The following is a 21143-nucleotide window of genomic DNA, read 5'->3' as shown; positions in this document are numbered from 1 at the left end:
GTAGTAGTAGAGGTGGTGGTGTTAGTAGTAGTAGTAGCAGTAGCAGCAGCAGCAGCAGCAGCAGCAGCAACAGCAGCAGCAGTAGTAGTAGTAGTAGTAGAGGTGGTGGTGTTAGTAGTAGTAGTAGCAGTAGCAGCAGCAACAGCAGCAGCAGTAGTAGTAGTAGTAGTAGAGGTGGTGGTGTTAGTAGTAGTAGTAGCAGCAGCAGCAACAGCAGCAGCAGTAGTAGTAGTAGTAGTAGAGGTGGTGGTGTTAGTAGTAGTAGTAGCAGTAGCAGCAGCAGCAACAGCAGCAGCAGTAGTAGTAGTAGTAGTAGAGGTGGTGGTGTTAGTAGTAGTAGTAGCAGCAGCAGCAACAACAGCAGCAGTAGTAGTAGTAGTAGTAGTAGAGGTGGTGGTGTTGGTAGTAGTAGTAGTAGCAGCAGCAGCAACAGCAGTAGTAGTAGTAGTAGTAGTAGAGGTGGTGGTGTTAGTAGTAGTAGTAGTAGCAGCAGCAACAGCAGCAGCAGTAGTAGTAGTAGTAGTAGAGGTGGTGGTGTTAGTAGTAGTAGTAGCAGCAGCAGCAACAACAGCAGCAGTAGTAGTAGTAGTAGTAGAGGTGGTGGTGTTAGTAGTAGTAGTAGCAGCAGCAGCAACAGCAGCAGCAGTAGTAGTAGTAGTAGTAGTAGTAGAGGTGGTGGTGTTAGTAGTAGTAGTAGCAGCAACAGCAGCAACAGCAGCAGCAGCAGCAGCAACAGCAGCAGTAGATAAATGAAAGTGGATTTCCAGAAGGATCACAAGGGTCAAGTCCTTATCAACACATAAACCAGGTACTGCCGCTGCTGCTGCTGCTGCTGCTGCTGCTACTAACAGTAACCACCACCTCTACTACTACTACTACTACTACTACTACTACTACTACAGCTACTGCTACTACTGCTTCTGCTATTCCTACTTCAACTACTATCGCCACTACTTCTGCTACTATTTCTACTACTACTGCTACTTCTAATTCTACTATTTCTAATACAACTACTGCTAATAATACTACTAATACTACCACTGTTTCTACTTCAACTAACACTACCACAACTACCACTGCTACTACCACTGCTGCTGCTACTACTACTACCACTACTACTACTATTACCACCACCACCACCACTACTACTCAATTAATACTTAGGTAGACCCATACGTTTTGCTGAAACAACGACAACATGTCTTTATGCTGTCAAGTTCTTACCATTGCACTCAGACACCCCACCACAGTAGGTAAGGCCCATGTTTAACTTCCTTGAGTATAATCTCCTCCAACTTATATCTGTGTGTGAAACTCTTGCTAACACATATGTTCCCTCTGAGTCATGTGACATACATGTGGCAAAATCTCCACAAGCAGACATTCAATAGTGATAGTATTGTTCACTTAAGTCACACAGGCTAACATTGGTGATGTGAAATATATTTGAATTAATTTCGCTTTCATATACATGAGATGTGTTTATATATGTCTCATGTTAAATCTGATTCAAGGCCATGTTCAACATCAACAACGAATGTGGGACTAGGGTGGTGGGAAGGTCGTGGATCTGTTTGGAACACTGGACACGTTGGTTTGATTCCTGAATTGGTTCTATCTTGCAACTCATCAATTGGGACCCAGTGGTTAATACTTATGAAGTCTAGAAATCTGTTGCAAATAGACATGCAATCTACTGATGCAATATTAAAAACAGTTATAAGTGGGACTAGGGTGTTGGAGAGTTTTGGGATTGGTTTGGAGTATGGATACCTGGGTTTGATTCCTGAATGGGTTTTGTTTCATAAATCATCAATGGGGACCAACAGACCGATTGGTTGACACTATGAAGTCCACAACACTATTGCAAATGTTATTCAATCAAACTAAAAACACTGACAGAAGTTATCTGTTGCATCAGGGTGCTGGGATGGGCATGGATTTGCTTGGAACATGTAAGGCCTCTGTTTCATTCCTTACATGGTCCCAATGGCTTGAAAGCCATCTAATGTAAGAAAACAGACACAGTGGTAGATATCATGAAGTGCAATCTAGAACTCTGTCTCAAAAAGACACACGTATGTTGCCACATAACAACCTTCACCTTCACAGTGAGATATTTCAACAAGCCCATGAAACTCGGGACATGTACAGTGGAAAACGGGTTGAAGTACTCGGGACTTATTCTGAAAAGGAACACCTCAAATCGGGACCTCTTCTATGGGAACAGGCATGGGTTGAAAATCAGGACTTCTTCTATAAAGAAACAGACATGGGTCAAATCAGGACCTCTTCTAGAGGAAACAGGCATGGGTTGAAAATCAGGACCTCTTCTATAAGAAACAGACATGGGTCAAATCAGGACCTCTTCTAGAGGAAACAGGCATGGGTTGAAAATCAGGACCTCTTCTATAAGAAACAGACATGGGTCAAATCAGGACCTTTTCTAGAGGAAACAAACACAATTCAAATCAGGGCCTCTTCTAGAGGAAACAGGCATGAGGAACTTGAACCTTATTTTCTAGCTAACAGGCGTGGGAAAACCTTGGACATCTTCTCTTGGGAATAAGCATGGGAACTTTAGCACTAACATTTTAGACAACAAGGTCAGAGGAATCTGGAACCTCTTACCCTGGGAACAATCATGGTGAACACAGGACACATGCTCACTTGTTTAAAATATTCAATTTGTCTAGGCACAACACACTTTCAACTTATGAAGAGTTTTGCCACACTGAGTAACAACATGTCAAAGGTGAAACAGTTTCACATTTCAAAACTCTTCCTGTTTACATTACATCATCATTAAATGCAAAACTTCAAAACTAAATTCAAATACCTGCACCTAATGATGCACCGAAACTCACCCACAACACTGCTGTGCTTGTCAATATAAATATGACCCACCAGCTTTCAGGGTACTAGTCCATAGTAATTACTACAGTAATCTCCACAGATCAGGAATGTCTCAACTCCACAAGCCATTACAATCAGTTGCTATAGAAAGCTGTGGCCACATTCTCATAACTTCTCTATTGACACATATCCGCTCTGTTTTGTTCAGGTAATACCAAGCTGCAGGTAAGTATACCCAGCAAGCGGTTCAGTCTTATCTTGAATTAGATGACATGTTTGTGTTTAACAAGCAGTGGAGTACATTCATGTGCTAGTCTCATCATGTGACTTCGTATGTACATTACATCATGTACTTGAGTCTGGGTCATGGCTCACAGCACATTTGAGAAAACAACACAACCTTTATGCTTAGAATGCACGATGATCATATTTTGCCGGATACATTTCCCCTGAAACATATGCTGTACACTATGGCTAACAGACTCTAAAGGACCACTAAATATATTTCAAACCATTGCTTGTTAGATGCATTTTGACTGAAACACACAGTAAATAGCCAGCACTGAAACAGTTCATATACAGTATGGTTCAAAATTATTGAGAATAGCTAAAGCATTTCATATTATTAAACGAGAACAAATCAGATAAAATTGAATGTATTGTGAAAGTGAACTGACCTTTTCATGTCGTGTAGGTAACAATTTAATATTTTATCAAGTCTCCTTGAGCTTCACGGCACAGTCTAAGACGGGTAGGCATACTTCCTATCAGAGAGGTTAGTGTTTCGTGAGTTATGCTGTCCCAGTATCGGACCACTTCTCTCTTCATGTCTTCAATTTTTGTCAACCCCTTTTGATTCACACATTCCTTCATCATCCCCCAAATGTTCTCAATGGGATTTAAGTCAGGACTATATGCAGGAAATGGTAATGCAGTCACATTTTTCTCCTGAAACCACTGCTTGGCATGTTTCGCGGTGTGTTTAGGAACATTATCTTGCTGCAAAATCCAGTCATTTCCATAAAACACATGTGCACTTGGAAGGAGAAAATTATCTAATATGTTAGTGTAGCGTTGACTTGTCAGATTTCCCTCAAACACACACAGCGGGGTCGTTCCTAATAAGGATATCCCTCCCCATACATGAAACTTTGGGCTGTATTTAGGTCGTCGATACAACGGTGCTGACGCAGACTTTGTCCATATTTTCACATTATTGGGATATACCCATATTGAGCTTTCATCAGTAAAAATCACATTTTCCCAGTCAAAGTTTTCATGTGCCAAACACCACTCAACACGCCTGTCTTTATGTTCTTGTTTCATGAGAGGAGAAGGAATTCCAGTCTTTTTCTCCCATCCAAGATCAATCAAATTTCTTCTAACTGTAGATTTTGATACAACTGTTGATCCCCTTTCTATTATTTCATACCTGATGTTGGAGATGCTTGCCCTTTGCTTTTTAGACGCTAAAATTCCCAGCCGGACGCGATCTGAGAAGTCCAATTATCTGGGTCTCCCTGCTCCTTTCTGGTGCCCAAAATCCTTTCCCTCTTTAAAATTCTTCCAAATCCTATACACAGTAGAAAGAGGAGTTCCTGTTCTCTCTGCCAATGTATTTACATCATCAATTCCTTGATTACACAACTCAAAAATCAACCTTCTTTTATCTTCAGCAGACATTGTTGACAGTGCTGAGGAAAATGACGTCTGCTACAAATTCAGGGGAGGTAACTCTAATTGTACTATACTCAGTAGGCCAAGATGAGTTACCTCCCTTATACCATTACTTAGTTTTAAGTATCAGTGAATCAGTTGAGGTGTTAGGATAGCTCAAAGTAAGAAGAAAAATTCTCAATAATTATGAACCAGACTATATGTGTTTGATATGAAGTTTAAATGTAGTCTATTGTATATCCAATGTCCCATTCAAGTCTAGAATGTGAGTGGGTGGGTCAGTCTGTCCGTCCGTCCGTCAGTCTGTCCGTCCAGTCGTCCATCAGTGAACTGAAAATATTCACTGAGAATCCCATCCCTTAACATCTGAGGAAAACTTACTGGTACACATATGCCCCTATAAGTATGAGAAAAATACACTAAAAACAGAATTTGTTACACCTCCTAGAAGGACCGTTAAGGTCCCAGGTTAGAATAGACCTTCAGCAACCCATGCTTGCCATGTAAGGTAACTATGCTTGTCGTAAAAGGCAACTAACGGGATGGTTCAAACATTGAGCCAATGTGGGGAATTGAAACTGGGTCTTTGACATACTGAGCCAATATTTTTACCACTAGGCTACCAAAACGTTTCTCTAGAATATGTTGCAAGTCTAGATTACTGCAGTTTCAGTCTCTGAAAATAACATATCTGGGCTGTTTTTAATGAACTTAACTTACAAACTATTTTCTTTCTATACATTCTTTTGTGACACTAGATGTTAGTCTGTCCCCGTGACTGTGGATTTTATTTTTTCTTCAATAATTTGTTTTATGTTGTTTATTTTTCAAAATGATCAATTCTCAAACACAAACCACTGAAAGAATGAAAATTGCAGAAGTGTCTAAAGAGTTAGAAAGTAAGAAGAATATTTCAGTTATATCCCTTTGATAAGGGTCAGGAAACTTGGATTCAGACCAACATTGCATTTTTTTATCCAAAAGGGAGGTAACTCATGAAATTGGGTTAGATTTGATAACGTTTTGATCATATGCACTGACGGTTATCACAAAATTATTACTGATACAAAAAAGGAGAAATAAATATGAAAGCTCCCAACAGATTCCACATGATGAATCTACCATGAAAGATATATTAGCTTCTGGTATCCTATTTAGCAATACTCAGTGGGGAGTTTCAGGGGGAAAGTGTATAGGCCCCTCATGAGCTGTTACTAAAAGGAAGTGGTTCATGTGCTGTAGTCAGTCGGATTACACCCTGCACTACAGTCTGTAAAATGATCAAGCCTCATGAACGCACAAAACCTTGATGACATCTTCTACATTACTGATCAAGCTAATTTTAAATACCTATGAAAATGGTGACCAAGACAATCTAAACTTGTGAATAACGAATTGCTTGCCTTAGAATTTAACATTTTAAATCATAAATACCTACAAAAATGATCAAGACAAACCAAACGTGAATAACGAATCGCCTGCTTTTGTTCTTAGTGCGATGACATTTTATGTTTTTGAATAACAATGTAATGAACATATTTTTTTAAAAATGAAACTCATCGGGATTTTGTATTTTAAATGTTTATGAATGCAGACTTGGACGAATTGCTAAAAGTTGTTTGTGTTTTATTTTTACTTCAAATCACAATGTTTGACAAACTGATAGATAAATACATTTGCTTAAATATTTCTTGGAATGTTTCATGCCATTGTTCTATTACAGCTTAAGTCTAATTATAACGCCGATGACACATAAAACCCAACTTAAACCCAAACTCAGAACACATAAACCAAAAACCATAACTGGGTTGAACTGACATTCAACATCATAAAAGTAGGTTTCTGTGGAAACAGACAAGCATGGGTATTCAGCTGACAAACCTAGAAACATTAGTTTACGCAAAACCTGGATTCAAACACAAGCTCATAGATTTCTGGTAAGCAAAAGGAACGTAATCTGCACAGCAAATTGGGAGCACCTTCAACAACTAGGCCCAGTTACAAAGAATGTGTGTAGAAAGAATGAAGGATGAATCAATAAAACTCAGAACAATCACAGGATCCTGTAGCTTCAAAGAAAAGTAAATCTGCAGAACAAAATGTCAACCTTTTCAACAACTAGGCCACCCATTCCTAATTACGAAGAATACATGAAGAAAAACGGAATGATGGGTCTGTAAAAATTAAGTACATGAACCAATAACCAGAGGATCCTGAGGCTTTTAAAGGCGGTAACTCTGCAAAGGAAACTGCAATCTCTTCCACAACAAGGCCACCAATTCCCAATTACAAAGAATGCATGAAGAAAGAAAGAATGAAGGATCAGTAAAAATCAAGCACATGAACCAATAATCAGAGGATCCTGAGACTTTTAAAGGATGTAACTCTGCAAAGCAAACTGCTGACTCTTCAACAACTAGGCCACCCATTCCAAATTACAAAGAATGAAAGGAGAAAAAAAGAATGATAAGTCAGCAAAAATCATTGGAAACAGCAATTAAAAGATCTTGGGGCCTCCAAAGAATTACCTTTGCACAATAAATTGCAGTATCTTGAAAAACTATGCCACTCATTTATAAAGAAGAAAGGTTCAAGGAAGAATAATCATGAAGCAGATATTGGTACCATAAATATAAGAGGATCGTAGGGGCTTAGACCTGTTTCACCCAGTTATGTCACAATGGAAAATATAAACATCCTTGATTAGAAAATCTATTCTAGGTCTACTGATTTCAAGATTATAACAGCTAGAGATCTTGTTGATAAGGAGGGGCCACTAGAGAATTTACCAATAATTACTACATCATTACTACCATTTCTTTCAGATTAAATACTAAGCTCTAAGACAGGATTGTTTGACTAACACCAAAGAAACTAACAAGGGAAATAAATTACACAGCCAGCCTTTATTAGGGCTTCAGTGTTTGCACTTATCCACAAAATAGGTCATAAAGGAAGAACGCCAGTGGAGAGCTCTTGGTTAAATACAGTTTTGCATGAAAAGTGAGTGAATATTGTTTTGTGACAAAATGGACAACATTTCTGCTTTATAACTGCGATCTGTAAACAATGGAGTCACTACAGGGAAATTGGTGTGTGTGCGGTCCTGTGCATAGAGTGCAGATCACAAATGAGGCGAAGTTAGTCACAGCAAGGCTCTGATGGGTGACTGTTTAAGCATTTCAAAATGGCATCTGTTCACTCAGCAGAAAATGGGTACCCAGTGGTATAAGTCACTATTTACCTTCTATTGCCTCACAAGCTGCTTGGTTATCCTGGTTATAAAGTTCATCATGTTGTAGATATAAATGGCAATAGTAACAGATATTAGATTCTATGACATCCTGGCTGATTAACTAAGGTTACCATAGGTTACCATTGGTGTGTTGAAAAAAAGTCCTCAAAAAAAAAGTCCAAACTTGTCTTCCAAATATAGTCTTTTTTTTCGAAAAAATTTTTTTTGACAGAGGTCATACTGGATTTATGACATTTCCAAACAATCTTGGCTTTTCAACTTGTGTGTTTGGTGTACATATACCTATTCTAGACTACCTGAAAACCACTCTTGCTGGTAGGATGACTTAATTCCATGGTGGAATCATTACATAACATAATGAGAACACTTACAACCTATGATTTTAAAACTTTGTTTTAAAGACCAAAGATCAAGTTGAATATCTAATCAGTCCATTAAAATCACAAAAAGTAAGTAGTTCATGTTTCTGAATGTCATTTGAAAGGTCAAAGACCTATAAAAATATTTAACATGTTCTTTTAATCAGCCTTTGTATGTGAGCACTTCATGTTTTCAGAAGTGTCAATAAAAAGATAAAAGATCAATTTATCTATGAGAGTTATCAACAATGTTTTTTAAAAATATTTGACATCAAATGTAATGAATAAATAGGTTTTTTACATTAAAATAGGATGTTTTTTTTACATCGGAGTACTTTTCTACCATGGACTTTTTTGCCCCTACAATCCAAGCTGATCATTATATCCATTTATCTGGTAATTTGATATCAGTTAGCCTACACCTCACTACTAGAGGCTACTCACTCACTCACTCACTCACTCACTCACTCACTCACTCGAGGCTACAGATCAGAAAATGCCTAGCAACATGTGCTACCAGTGATTGAAATAATTTTTCAACTCAACCTGACAGCTGGGCTGGTGGCCCATAAATAATGCCTGCCCATCTTGAAAGTTGCCTGCCTACCTTTTTAACTTACTTTTTTTGCAATAACTTACAAAAAATGAAGCCATTTTGTAACAAATACAAACGAGTAGGTAACCCTCTCCTTAATTTGTTCTTATTGAACCATGTGACTACAGATATCCAATCATAGCGCAGCTTCCTAACCCAGCCAGTGTTCGTGTCCCATTGCTATCTTCACTGGCTGAAGAGCTGTCCATGTAAAATTAAGGGATATACTCGTAGTTTTCATTCATCTTTCTTAAATCAAAATATGAAATGACAATTAAAATGGAATGATCATCCTGAGAGCGAACTGAAAGTAGGTCAACCTTAGAAATTTCAGCCTGACAATCAGGCTGGTGGAGAGAATTTCCAGGCAGCCCGACTCAAAATTTACCGGCCATGGGCAGTCGGGCAGGCCGTTATTTCGATCAGTGTGTGCTACTACCAGGCAATGAATTAAAACCAAATCCCACAATCATGACTGTCAAAGGACACTAGACTGCCTTCACAGAGTGCCATTTTCAAAACAACCTTAGTGCCAAAACTGGCGTTATTCTATGTTAATTAATAGGATCTACGATCAGGTTAGCGTAAAGAATGTTTTAGGTCTATGTTAAGGTATGGGAGAATAAGGATTACCTTAGCAGAAAGATAGCTTTAAAAACACCATGGAATCCATCAAGTCTTTAATTTGTGTTTGGTAAATATCTATTTTTTCCATAAGATGATTTCTAGGTCCTGATGTTAATTAATGCACACTTTTATATTTCCAGCTGGCTATGAAATATAAAATATTATATTTCTGTGAACCAATAACTTAATGAAGTCCTTGTATCCAATTAGATGTATCTACATTCTTTTAAAGTGAACTCCATTTAAACTGAAGATGAGCTCCATTCAGACGAGAGATTCAGAATGGGTATATAGGTATATATTTTGCACAAACAAAAACTGAATCCAAGAATTATATCTCCTTATAAATATATAAGCCAAAGACTAATGCTCAGTCTCGGAATATAAATAAATTTGAAAGTAATATTTGAAGTAAAGTGAGCTCCAATGAGATGGGGAAATTCAACCTGATGAAATCTAGTCTTCTTTATTATGGTTTTTTAAATTGCAGAAATGGGTCAGCAGAAAGGAACATAATGTGGTTCTGGGACAGTCCAGTAAAATTTAATGTTTGGGATGCCTCGAGTTTCCCAGATCCTGAACCAGATTTAGACATGTTACGTCAGTGTTAGCTTAGACATGATTACACTGAGGTCAATGACACATGCAGATATGCCTCTTGACAAACTTAACGGATACACAGGAAAGCTAGGGTCTGATTCCAAAAATATAGAAAAAGAACATCCTTACTTTCTGCTGAACACCTTCCTTAAAGGATTTCTCTATCTTCATCATCCTCATCACATACTGAATCTGTGTCTTCTGACTTCGTCTCCAGAAGACAACACCATCACACATCAACACCTAAGTCTTGTTTCCACAACACCCCATCCGACAGACTCCACCATGGCAGATCTACACCTTGCGTCTTGTTGCAGCATGCTATCCAACAGATGCCTCCACAACATATCAACACCTCATCCAGGTATAGTGTCTAAAAACCAGCCCAATAGACGCCACCACTGCTGGGCAGGATGTAAACATTGACCAACTGCCCCGAACTGATGCAGCCATTATGTAAGCTGTTAATGTCCAGCTGGGCAACATGTGGACCAGCACTGTGGTCTTTGAACAAACTCCATCACCATCTGGATGGCTAGCCATAGTTCCTGTTTGCTTAGAGGATTAACAATAGTGGCTGTATGCGTGAATGTGAAGATCAGATGTGGTTTTCAGTGACCCAGTCTCTGCCCTGTGAAGATCAAGCCTTGAACTGTTTTTCAGTAACCCATGCTTGTCGTATGTGATGATCATACCTTGAATTGGCATTCAGTAAAACATGCTTGTCATCTTTGAAGATCAAGCCTTGAAATGGCCTTCAGTATCTACTGCTTGTCACCTGTGAAGATCCAGCCTTGAATCGACCTTCAGTAACCCAAGTTTGACATCTGTCAAGAACAATCCTTGGCCTTCAGTAACCAATGATTGACATCATTGAAGATCCAGCCCAGACTTAGTCTTCAGCAAACCATGCTTTGTACTAGCACTTAGTCTGAATATATATGATTTTGAGAGTAACAAATCCATTTAAACTGAAAAGGAGGTCCAGTGAGATGCAAGATCCGGAACATGGGAAAATCTAGACTTGCTTGATTCTGGCCTTTACATTGCAGGGATCTGGTGGTTTTGGCTTACTGTATTGTTTGATTCGTGCCACCATATAATGACAAGAAATATATTAGCTGCAAATTTTAAAATTCTGACCTGCCCGAATGTCTGGAACAGTCTGTTTTCATCTCAGATGGTCATATTTCAAAAGTAGCCTGTCCGGTGGTCTGGTAGATATTTTTACCCCTAACTATTAATATTTCATAATAACGGACAGGTTTTTTTGTCATCAGAGTTGTTTAAGGTAAAATGATAAATTATGTTAAACTACTTACCATTAGATTGTTACTATCACAACATGTGTACTTTCAGTTTTCCTAAACTCGGTGCATTGCCTGCATGTGATATGTAGTTCACTTTGATACATACAGACAGTGATGTATTCAGAAACCTGTCTTTTTTCTTATTTTATTTTTTTTTCATTTGAAAGTGAACAGGTAAGTTTGTATTCAGACGAGTACCGCTCTGTCTGTCAACTTTAGAATTTGGGGAGTTTTAAACGCAGTGTGTTGTCTGAAGATGATGAAGTGAGGGAGTATGCACTTACTCGATTAGTAATACACAGCAGGTACACAAACTGATAATGGACACAAATCATGCTAACAGCAAGTCCCATGAGATGCAGACCACATGGTCACTAGTTATTAAACTAGTCCAGCTGCCATGGAAGAAAACATTTTACTGTCCATGGTGTTTTCCTTCACCTCCAGAGTTATTTCCCCCCCCCACCCCAAATTTTATGAAATTGTTCACAAATACATTATGCTTAATAAGTTGCTGGTCCAGTGGTAAGTTTGAGAGGTTACATCCCCAGACAGACAGACAGACAGACAGACAGACAGACAGACAGACACAGACAGACAGACAGACAGACAGACAGTATCTCCAGAACTTAACAGACTCAAGTTAAAAACCCTGGTGTTCGTGTTTCATATATCATGTATCTAGTATCTTGAGGCGTGCCATCAAATTAATAGGTATCTGTATCAAGTGTCGTCTACAGTCCTGAATGATTGAGTAAGTAAGTGAGCGAGTGAGTGAGTTTAGTTTTATGCTGCACTCACAAATATTCCAGCTATATTGAGACTGAACCAGACAATCCAGTGATCAACAGCAAGAACTTTTGTGACGTTGAAAAGATTCTCATAAGTTCAATAAATGATTAAGCTCAGTGAAAACTGGCAAATTCTTTATAAAACATAGCAGTTCACGTGCACAATATCTGCACATATGTTTTAGCAATTTGATACATATTCCTTGTGCACTAAGTTGGTGGAAACTGCTGATGTAACAACACAGACAGACAGACAGACAGACAGACAGACAGACAGAGACACAGACACACACAGTGAGTGCTTTAAGTGAGTCAAAATTGTTGATGGGTAAGTATATAATATACAGGAAATACAAAAGAAATTGGTATATCAGTGTGCTTGTCTTCACTGCACTGAGCATACATGACACACATGGAGTTACCTGGTTTGTAGCTAACCTTCCTTATCCAACCTAATAATGGGATCAATCGCAACTGGAATACCCCTTCCTTGTGGCATGTGACTACCTCGTTATAGCACCCTGCAATGCCCTGCTGACACTGTCAACAGTAACCTTCTGTCATGTGTATGGAACTCCGGGCCATTCAGGGTCCTCGTATTACCTCCCTCAGAGACAAATCTGTACAACCTGAGCATGAATATCTCACAGCAATGAACCTGCCAGGACACTCTTGTCCTGACTACCACCGAGACCAGTGTACTGATTAGTTAGTTACAAGAGACTCTATCATAACTAAAACCTATACTTTGAACATCATATAGAAAAGACATCCGCAAAAGAAAATAGGATTCACAAGCAACACCTGGGTCATAAACTCACTACACAGCAACTGAGGTCAGATACATTTCAAAGCAGTGACTGGGGTCAGACACATTTGCTCAGCAACAACTAGGTCAGACACATTCACTCAGCAACAACTAAGATCAGACACATTCACTCAGCAACTAGGTCAAACACATTTGCTCAGCAACAACTAAGATCAGACACATTCACTCAGCAACAACTAGGTCAGACACATTCACTCAGCAACAACTAGGTCACATTTGCTCAGTAACAACTGGGATCAGACACATTCACTCACAACAACTAGGTCACATTTGCTCAGCAACAACTGGGTCAGGCACATTTGCTCAGCAATCACTAAGGTCAGACACATTCACTTGGCACCAAGTAGGTCACATTTGCTCAGCAACAACTGTGATCAGACACATTCACTCGGCAACAACTAAGTCACACTTGCTCACCAAGAACTAGGTCAGACACATTTGCTCAGCAACAACTAAGGTCAGACACATTCAATCGGCAACAACCACGGTCAGACACATTCAATCGGCAACAACCACGGTCAGACACATTCAATCAGCAACAACTACGTCAGACACATTCACTCAGCAGCAACTAAGGTCAGACACATTCACTCAGCAACAACTAGGTCAGACACATTCATTCAGCAACAACTAGGTCAGACACATTTGCTCAACAACAACTAGGTCAGCAATATCAGGAGTGATACACATGCACTCAGCTGCATGAACGACTTGATACATGCACAAGGCACAACTGACATGTACTCAGAAAGCTAACTCTTCTTTACTATGTCCTAAACTGTGAATGGAAATGCTGCATCAAACGTTTGTCCCTCAATGACAGCAGCAAATACGGCACTGTATGTACATTATGAATGTCAATACTGCAGGTCACATTGACTGCAGAGAAAATCTACTCAACTCAGTATCAACACTGAACACCTGGGAAATGTAAGTAGTGGTACAATTAGCAGATACTAGGAACAGGATTTCAGTGACATGGTTTCAGAATGAAGACAAAGGTAACACTGTGAGGTTATTGTCTGATAAAATGAACTTAGTCTGTCTCACATTCAATGATCCACATTACTTTCCCTACTGCTACTGCCATCCCTGCAAAGCTAAAGTCCTAAATGAAGCCTGTCTAGATTTAATCCGGCTCCTTTTCAAACTAAAATGAATTAAAGGTTTCTATCAAAATCATGTACAATCAGAGACCCAGGATGCTTTCATAATTATGGCTAGGGTGTGTGTAATGATAATGATTTTAAGAGGGATTTGTTCTTGGGAGATGGGGGGAATCAATTTTGTAGAAGGGGGGAGAGCTTCACTGGGTTTCAACATGGGCCACTGTATATACTTTTCCACAAAAACCATCATCAGCCCCTTTAGCCTTCATAATGATCAGACCCGTGAAGGTCCCGGGGTAGAAAAGGCCCTCAGCAACCCATGCTTGTCATAAAAGGTGACTATGCTTGTCGTAAGAGGCGACCAACGGGATCGGGTGGTCAGACTAGCTGACTTGGTTGATACATGTCATCAGTTCCCCATTGCGCAGATCGATGCTCATGTTGTTGATCACTGGATTGTCTGGTCCAGACTCGATTATTTACAGACCGTCGCCGTATAGCTGGAATATTGCTAAGTGCGACGTAAAACTAAACTCACTCACTCACTCATAATGATCAAACCCTAAGTATCAGTGACATGCATTCGGTACCCAGAGAACACAAAACAAAACTGAGCATAAATCCTGAGCAAACCTATGCAAAACGTGGCAAGCAGTGCACACAGCCGTATTTTATTTGTATGTTGACAGTATGGAAAGTGTTTTCCAGGTCAAACATTTTGAAAAAATTATCACCAACCTTAAATCAAAGCCATGATTTATTGTGAAAAAGCTTCTAACTGTACATGTTTTCAGTTAAATAGAGGTGAGCTTGATAAAGCCACCACGCTACATATATACTATTATCATTAACTGATAAGCTTTTTACTCCTATTTGTAGAGTTTTAGAGACAGTCTTTACTCAATTTGGGCCAAAGATTGCTTTATGAGGAGCTCCATATTGAACCATGTCAAGATACCATCTAAGTTCAAACACAATATGCCTATTTTCTTTCTATTTTCTGCAAACTATCAGAGGGATAAAATAAAAAGCCAATTGTGTATAATTGTATAACTCAAATAAAAAAAATAAATGCAGTGCTAAAATAATATTAAGAATAATTTTGAAAAATCTGACATGAACCATGTGTGCTGTACACAAACCAAATGGCTTTCCCACTGCCTGCTGGGAAGTGGGCATAGGATAACAAAGATGGAACAAACTCCATATCAATCATTAGCCTCAATAAAACCTTTCATGGCAGTCAGATCTCATTACTGATAAAGTGTCAAATGTTTCTGCTAACTGGTACCATTACATATAGACCATCTCAATCAGTGATTCTTAAGTTTTGGTAATTCCTGTGATTCCAGTTTTGGTAATTACTGGCAACACTAATTGCGAACCCTCATGTGTCACAACCAAATCGACTAAATAAGTTATTTCAAACATGCTACTAGCGGAAAAAGAATTGCGGTCATAATACTCATGTTTCTGAATGGATTATTTAGATCGACCAGTGTCATGGCATAGCCCTTTAATCTTATCCATATATCTTAGACAAATATTGGCCTTTGCCAGACATATTGACTTGGGAGAGCATGGAACACTTTGTTTTGATAGCTATTAAAGTGGGTAGTACCTCACTTGTCAGCAACATGACATGTTACTCCGAGTGGCCACGTGATTACATATTTGGAAACAGTCATGTGGAAAGTAACACATTTAGTTCACTGTTGCACAGAAAGTAGCAGATATATTTGATCAATGTGAAAAGAGAACCATATCTAACTACAATGTTTGATGAATTGTTTACACGACAAAGTGGCCCATAGATCTCATATAGTGGAGAAAATAAGTTACAGATATTGGTACTTTGATGATTGATCAGTGTGTCAATGAATAAACAGATCACTATTAATAATTTCAAAACTAACATATATCCCTAATTATTTTTGACAAGTATATTTAGAAACAGTCATGTGAAAACTAATATCTCAATCTCCCAGTCAAGTCTGGACCTGAAAGTCCAGTGATCAACAACATGAGCATCAATTTGCACAACTGGGAACTGATGACATGTGTCAACCAAGTCAGCAAACCTGACCAGCTGATGAAGTTAGTCGCAGAGTTGTCTGGCAATTGCACAATTATATATAGTCACATGGTAAGTAATATATCCATATCAAAGTCTGAAGTAAAATAGATAGGGCCTATCAAAATATATCAGACACCATCTAAGTTATGAGAATCAAGATTTCCTTGACAATTTTTTCACCAAAAACACTGGTCATGGCAGACAGAGAAAATGTTTCTAGAAAGTAATATATCCAGTTGTGCAGAGAGTAGTGTATACTTACTGCAATAAACATCACTACATCTGTGAGTGGCAATACATGGTTCGTTATCTTTCGGAATAGGACCTTGTTCGATTGATAGAACACATGGGCAAAGTAAGCTCTTCATGAATGAAGTTTGGTGTAACAGAGCAACAGACTCTCTTTAGCTAAGTAGTCAATTACACGAAAAACAAGGGCAGTTTCTGACCACAACTTAAAAAGTAAGCCTCATGGGTAATTGTATTCGTAAAATGACCTCACCACAAAGATCTGTTTGTACGACAAAGTTTGATGCAGGAAAGAATTATACTTTTTCTTGTCTGATAAAATAATATCCAAGATTGATGTCTCATTTTGGAGTTCATACATAACTTTGGAGGTATGTCAGAACAAAGATGTCAATTAAAGTTTGTTTGTTTGTTTTGTGACAGCAGTCTATGAATAATTGAGTCTGGACCAGACAATCCAGTGACTGACATCATAAGTTCTGAGCATTGTGATGCATTTTCATCTTAAAGCTATTATTATGTGGTTCTCAATCTGTGTTCACGACTGTGAGATTTGTGTTTAAGTTGCTTATAGCAGAACTGATAATGCAGGGAACCAACTGTATCCATGTGTGGACTAGAACAGGTGTTAATGTGATGATCACCCCTCTCAAGTTGACAAACTCACAAGTGTATGTGCATGCATGCCTGCACGCACTCATGCATATACGCACACATATCTTGTACAGAACTTGTCCCCAAAGTGAATATGGCAGGTACCTAGATTAGATTAATGCTTAGTCTCTGAATATACATAATTTGTTTGATTGTAACAAATTAATCCATTTAATTTGAAAAGGAGCCCCAGGGAGACTAGAGATTCAGCAGAACGGGAAGCAGTCTAGACTTGCTTCCTTTAAGGCTTTAGCACTGCCCAGGAGGACTAGGCTGTGGGGAAAATATGGTTCAGGGACTGTCGGACAGACTAGTACCTGGAAATGCAGGGATGAGAATTTTCTGCAAATCTGCGAATTCCACAGATTTGATCATGGCCAGTTATTTTGCAGTCCCCAAGATCCGAGGCTCATTTTCCTCTTTTTTAACTCCTACTGATTCACATCCTTGGACAAGGAGACTCTCTAATTATTCAAACACAACAACCTTTTGTTATCTACACACATTATCAGTTTCCATGCTTGATGGAGACAAATACATAATCTTTCTGCTGTAAATCATGCACACAAAGGAAACTTAATGCATCAACACATAGTTTGCTGAAATCAATAAAATACATCCATTTACCTATCCATTATATCAATAACAAAAACATACATGGGACACACATGTACAAATAATCTACTCGCCTTCTCCATCCTTATGAAAAGGTAACTGTTCTCTTGTAATGAAACATGTTTGCACAAATAAACACAAAATCACCTTGTGAAATATTAATAAGGAATTATCGGCACTGAGCGCCTCTGGTATAAACACTGCAAGGATCAAAATATACCTCTAGAAAGCATTTCCACATGCATCAGGTCCGTCATTCAGGCAGTTCTACCACAAGATGCATTCCATGTGTAAGCTGTTGTGATAAAGTCTTTGGGAAACATTCCTCAAACAGCTGCCAAAATAATCTCCCAAGAAAAAGATGAACTCATCGCAAACACACAATGAGTGTCAAAATACACTGTGTAACAGTTCATTCATAACAATTGTGTCCACTCGGAAAGTGTACCGAAGTGCCCGAGTCGTCCAATCATCAAAGAAACCATAAATCTCCATGAAATAGGAGCATTCACAATATCCTGACATTCAAAAATGGTCTGCGTGGTATCAGGAATTTGATCATACGTACAAACTAACGGAGGCACGAGGCACGTACTGCCTGAACTTAAACATTACCTGCATTGATGAAGTGAGCCTGTGATAAAAACCATGGATAATCTCCATCCAAGTTGTGAGGCATACAAACACTCCTTCTGAACACATCTCATAATGCACTTGGGGGTTGCTCATTTGACTCTGCCACACAAAACAGTGTAGGGAGCTGCAATGAGCTTCTGCTATTGTTTTTTATCCTCACCATTTACTTGCAGCTAAGGCTGCCAGAGCTTGTTCACATTCTTGCCCTTCGCATATTAAGGCAGTCTAGCAACTTCTGTAATGCTATAGCTAAATGGAAGGAGTTTGTGACTTTTAGAGTTATCTCCCTTATTTGATATACCTGCTGCAATGAGAAACTGTTATTACTTTTGTATTTATATGGAGCACTAATATAGTTGGTTGAATCAAATTAGTTAAGTGAGATAAAGTCAGCTGCACATGAGTGAGTGAGTGAGTGAGGCAGTGAGTGAGTGGTTGAATGGGTTAGTGAGTGAGCAGTTGAGTGAGTAAGTGAGCGAGTGGGTGAATGGGTTAGTGAATGAGCAGTTGAGTGAGTGAGTGGGTGAGTGGGTTAGTGAGTGAGCAGTTGAGTGAGTGAGTGAGCAGGCATACAGCTATATATACACTTTGTTGTATGACACTGGTCAAGTGTGATAATGTGAGGTGCATGTATGTGAGTGAGTGAGCTAGCAACGCGAAACCAAATTGAAGCCAGTGAGTGAAAGAGAATAATTGAGAGACTGTCTTTTTCCTAGACTTAGTCCAAATTAGAGCTAGTTTTAGGTAGCTATTACACATCTAACATTGCAAGCCAATATTTATCTGTGTCTGCTTGTATTAGTCCAGACCAACATAGTATTCTACTGCCAACCAACTGAGATATGATTCAGTTTGTCACCCAATCAGACCACAACAGACGAGTCCTTGTTCCATCCTCTTAATGATAAATGGCAGACAATGTAATAAAGAGTATCATCTGTTGTTTGGGAAGACTAACAAACTCCTGACTTTCTGCTCTCCATGTAGAAACACTATCCACAAAACAATGTTAATTTAAACACTATCCATAAAACCAATGGTAATCTAAACACTATCCATAAAACCCATGGTAATTTAAACACTATGCCCAAATCCAATGGTAATTTAAACAATATCCACAAAACCTTAGGAGATATATGGAGCATTTGAGCCATAACCATCATATTTATTGTAAATCTTAGCGTGATCAAAATAATACTAATAATGCAAACTTAAAAACAATAAAAATAATAAATAATAAATATGTGACTTGACAAAGTACTTTTCATAAACTTCATGTCTTATGGCAGCAGACATTAAACCTGGATCCTTTCAACTACCTGCAAGCAGAAGTTAGAGACTGAACTTTTTACTACTGAATGAAACGATACATGAAACATAATTATTTAAAAATACATAATTATCTGTAAATAAACAGGATAGAAATTCTTACATTGTAAATACTGTATTTCAACGTAACTGAAGCAGAAATCAGACATAATTCCAATTAAACTCAAACACTGATTGTAAAACTAGCTGTTTAAATAACCCAAATTGCAGTCTTTGAAGTATTTTAAATGTGCAGCTGATGCTGTATATGTACACTACAGAAGTCTTCATCTTTCCTTTCTCTTGCTTTGGCCTTTGCTAAAATGAATGACACGCTACTTTTTCATACTGCTGTTGAAATATTTACAGAGGTCAAGTCAGAGATACAATTTGAGATTTAATGTAGCATTCAAGATTATTGCTGATTCCTATATTGTCTGTCTGCTCCAGACACGACTATCTACAGAGTCTGCAGCCATATACCTGAGACATATTAGAGTATGGCATTAAACAACCAGCAACCAAGCATCAAGATTATTGCACTTCTATAGTGTTGACGTCTGCTTCTGGTAGTCAGGACAAATGCAGCATATTAGTTCCAGTTCACTGAGATACCATGCTGAAGTATGGATGCCCGACCCAGACGTAATACACCAACCAGGTCATGGTTTATTACTAGCATGTACATATTTAACTCTTGTGGTGTGAGACAGTCAATAAAATTTTCTGTTATGAAAGGGGCATGGATGAATACGTGAGTGTGTTTACTTTTACGCCACACTCACTAACATTCCAGTTCTGCTGTGGCATGTCTATTAGCAGCATTTAGACTGAGTGAGTTTAGTTTTACGCCGCACTCAGCAATATAATTGAGTCTGGACCAGAAAATCCAGTGATCAACAGTATGAGCATCGATCTGTGCAATTGGGAACTGATGACATGTGTCAACCAAGACAGACAGCCTCACCCTCCGATTCCGTTAGTCGCCTCTGAAGTCAAGCATAGTCGCCTTTTATGACAAGCATGGTTTGCTGAAGGGCTATTCTACCCCGTGACCTTCACGGGTCAGCAGCATTTAGAAGTTGATAGAGATGACCAAGATCTTTTAAGGACAAGTCAAAGTCAGTTCATGTGATGAAGGGATCTGAAATGACCCCGAAACATAGTGTGTAAATAAGAAGATTTATCCATAAAGGATCTTGGTGATATATGGTGGCAATTTGTAAATAATTGGAAATTACTCTTTTGTTGCATTTTCCCAATGAAAGCTCAATCTTGACATTCTCATTTGTAGTAGTTACTCTGATGTATAGCCTATAGCTAGTGGTAAGGTGTTTAATCATCAAAGCAACAACCTGAGTTTGATTCCACTCATGTTCACAATATGTGAAATGTCTCTGTGCTGTTTCCTGCCTCAATATTGTTTGCATATTCCTTTAAGAGGTTTCACCACATACTAGTATCCTTAAGCGATCTGAATTCAATGTTCTGGTGATTTTGACGATCGCATTGCTAGCGCTATATCGGGGAAGTACCTGCATGATCTGAGTGCACATAGAGTTTCATTGGTAGGGCGAATAATCATTCTCATTTCA

At 38.7% G+C, this 21143-nt stretch overlaps 1 protein-coding gene and 1 pseudogene across 4 annotated transcripts in view; both read right to left on the bottom strand.

Annotated features, from left to right (window-relative positions):
• The window catches only part of LOC137255966 (uncharacterized), a 589910-nt pseudogene that overhangs the window by 390822 nt on the left and 177945 nt on the right, over positions 1-21143 (bottom strand).
• The window catches only part of LOC137255973 (beta-4C adrenergic receptor-like), a 228221-nt gene that overhangs the window by 49951 nt on the left and 157127 nt on the right, over positions 1-21143 (bottom strand). Inside the window, exon 1 of one of the 4 annotated variants that reach the window (XM_067793594.1) lies at positions 2868-3111. The exons of the other annotated variants lie outside the window; for them this stretch is intronic. The gene's annotated coding sequence lies outside the window, so the exon portion shown is untranslated. Of the gene's footprint in view, positions 1-2867; positions 3112-21143 lie in introns of those variants that run through there. 4 annotated transcript variants of the gene reach the window in all.

The sequence above is a fragment of the Haliotis asinina genome, chromosome 11, assembly GCF_037392515.1.
Source record: "Haliotis asinina isolate JCU_RB_2024 chromosome 11, JCU_Hal_asi_v2, whole genome shotgun sequence".
NCBI classification, from domain to species: domain Eukaryota; kingdom Metazoa; phylum Mollusca; class Gastropoda; order Lepetellida; family Haliotidae; genus Haliotis; species Haliotis asinina.
This window is presented reverse-complemented; position numbering and strand designations above follow the sequence as displayed.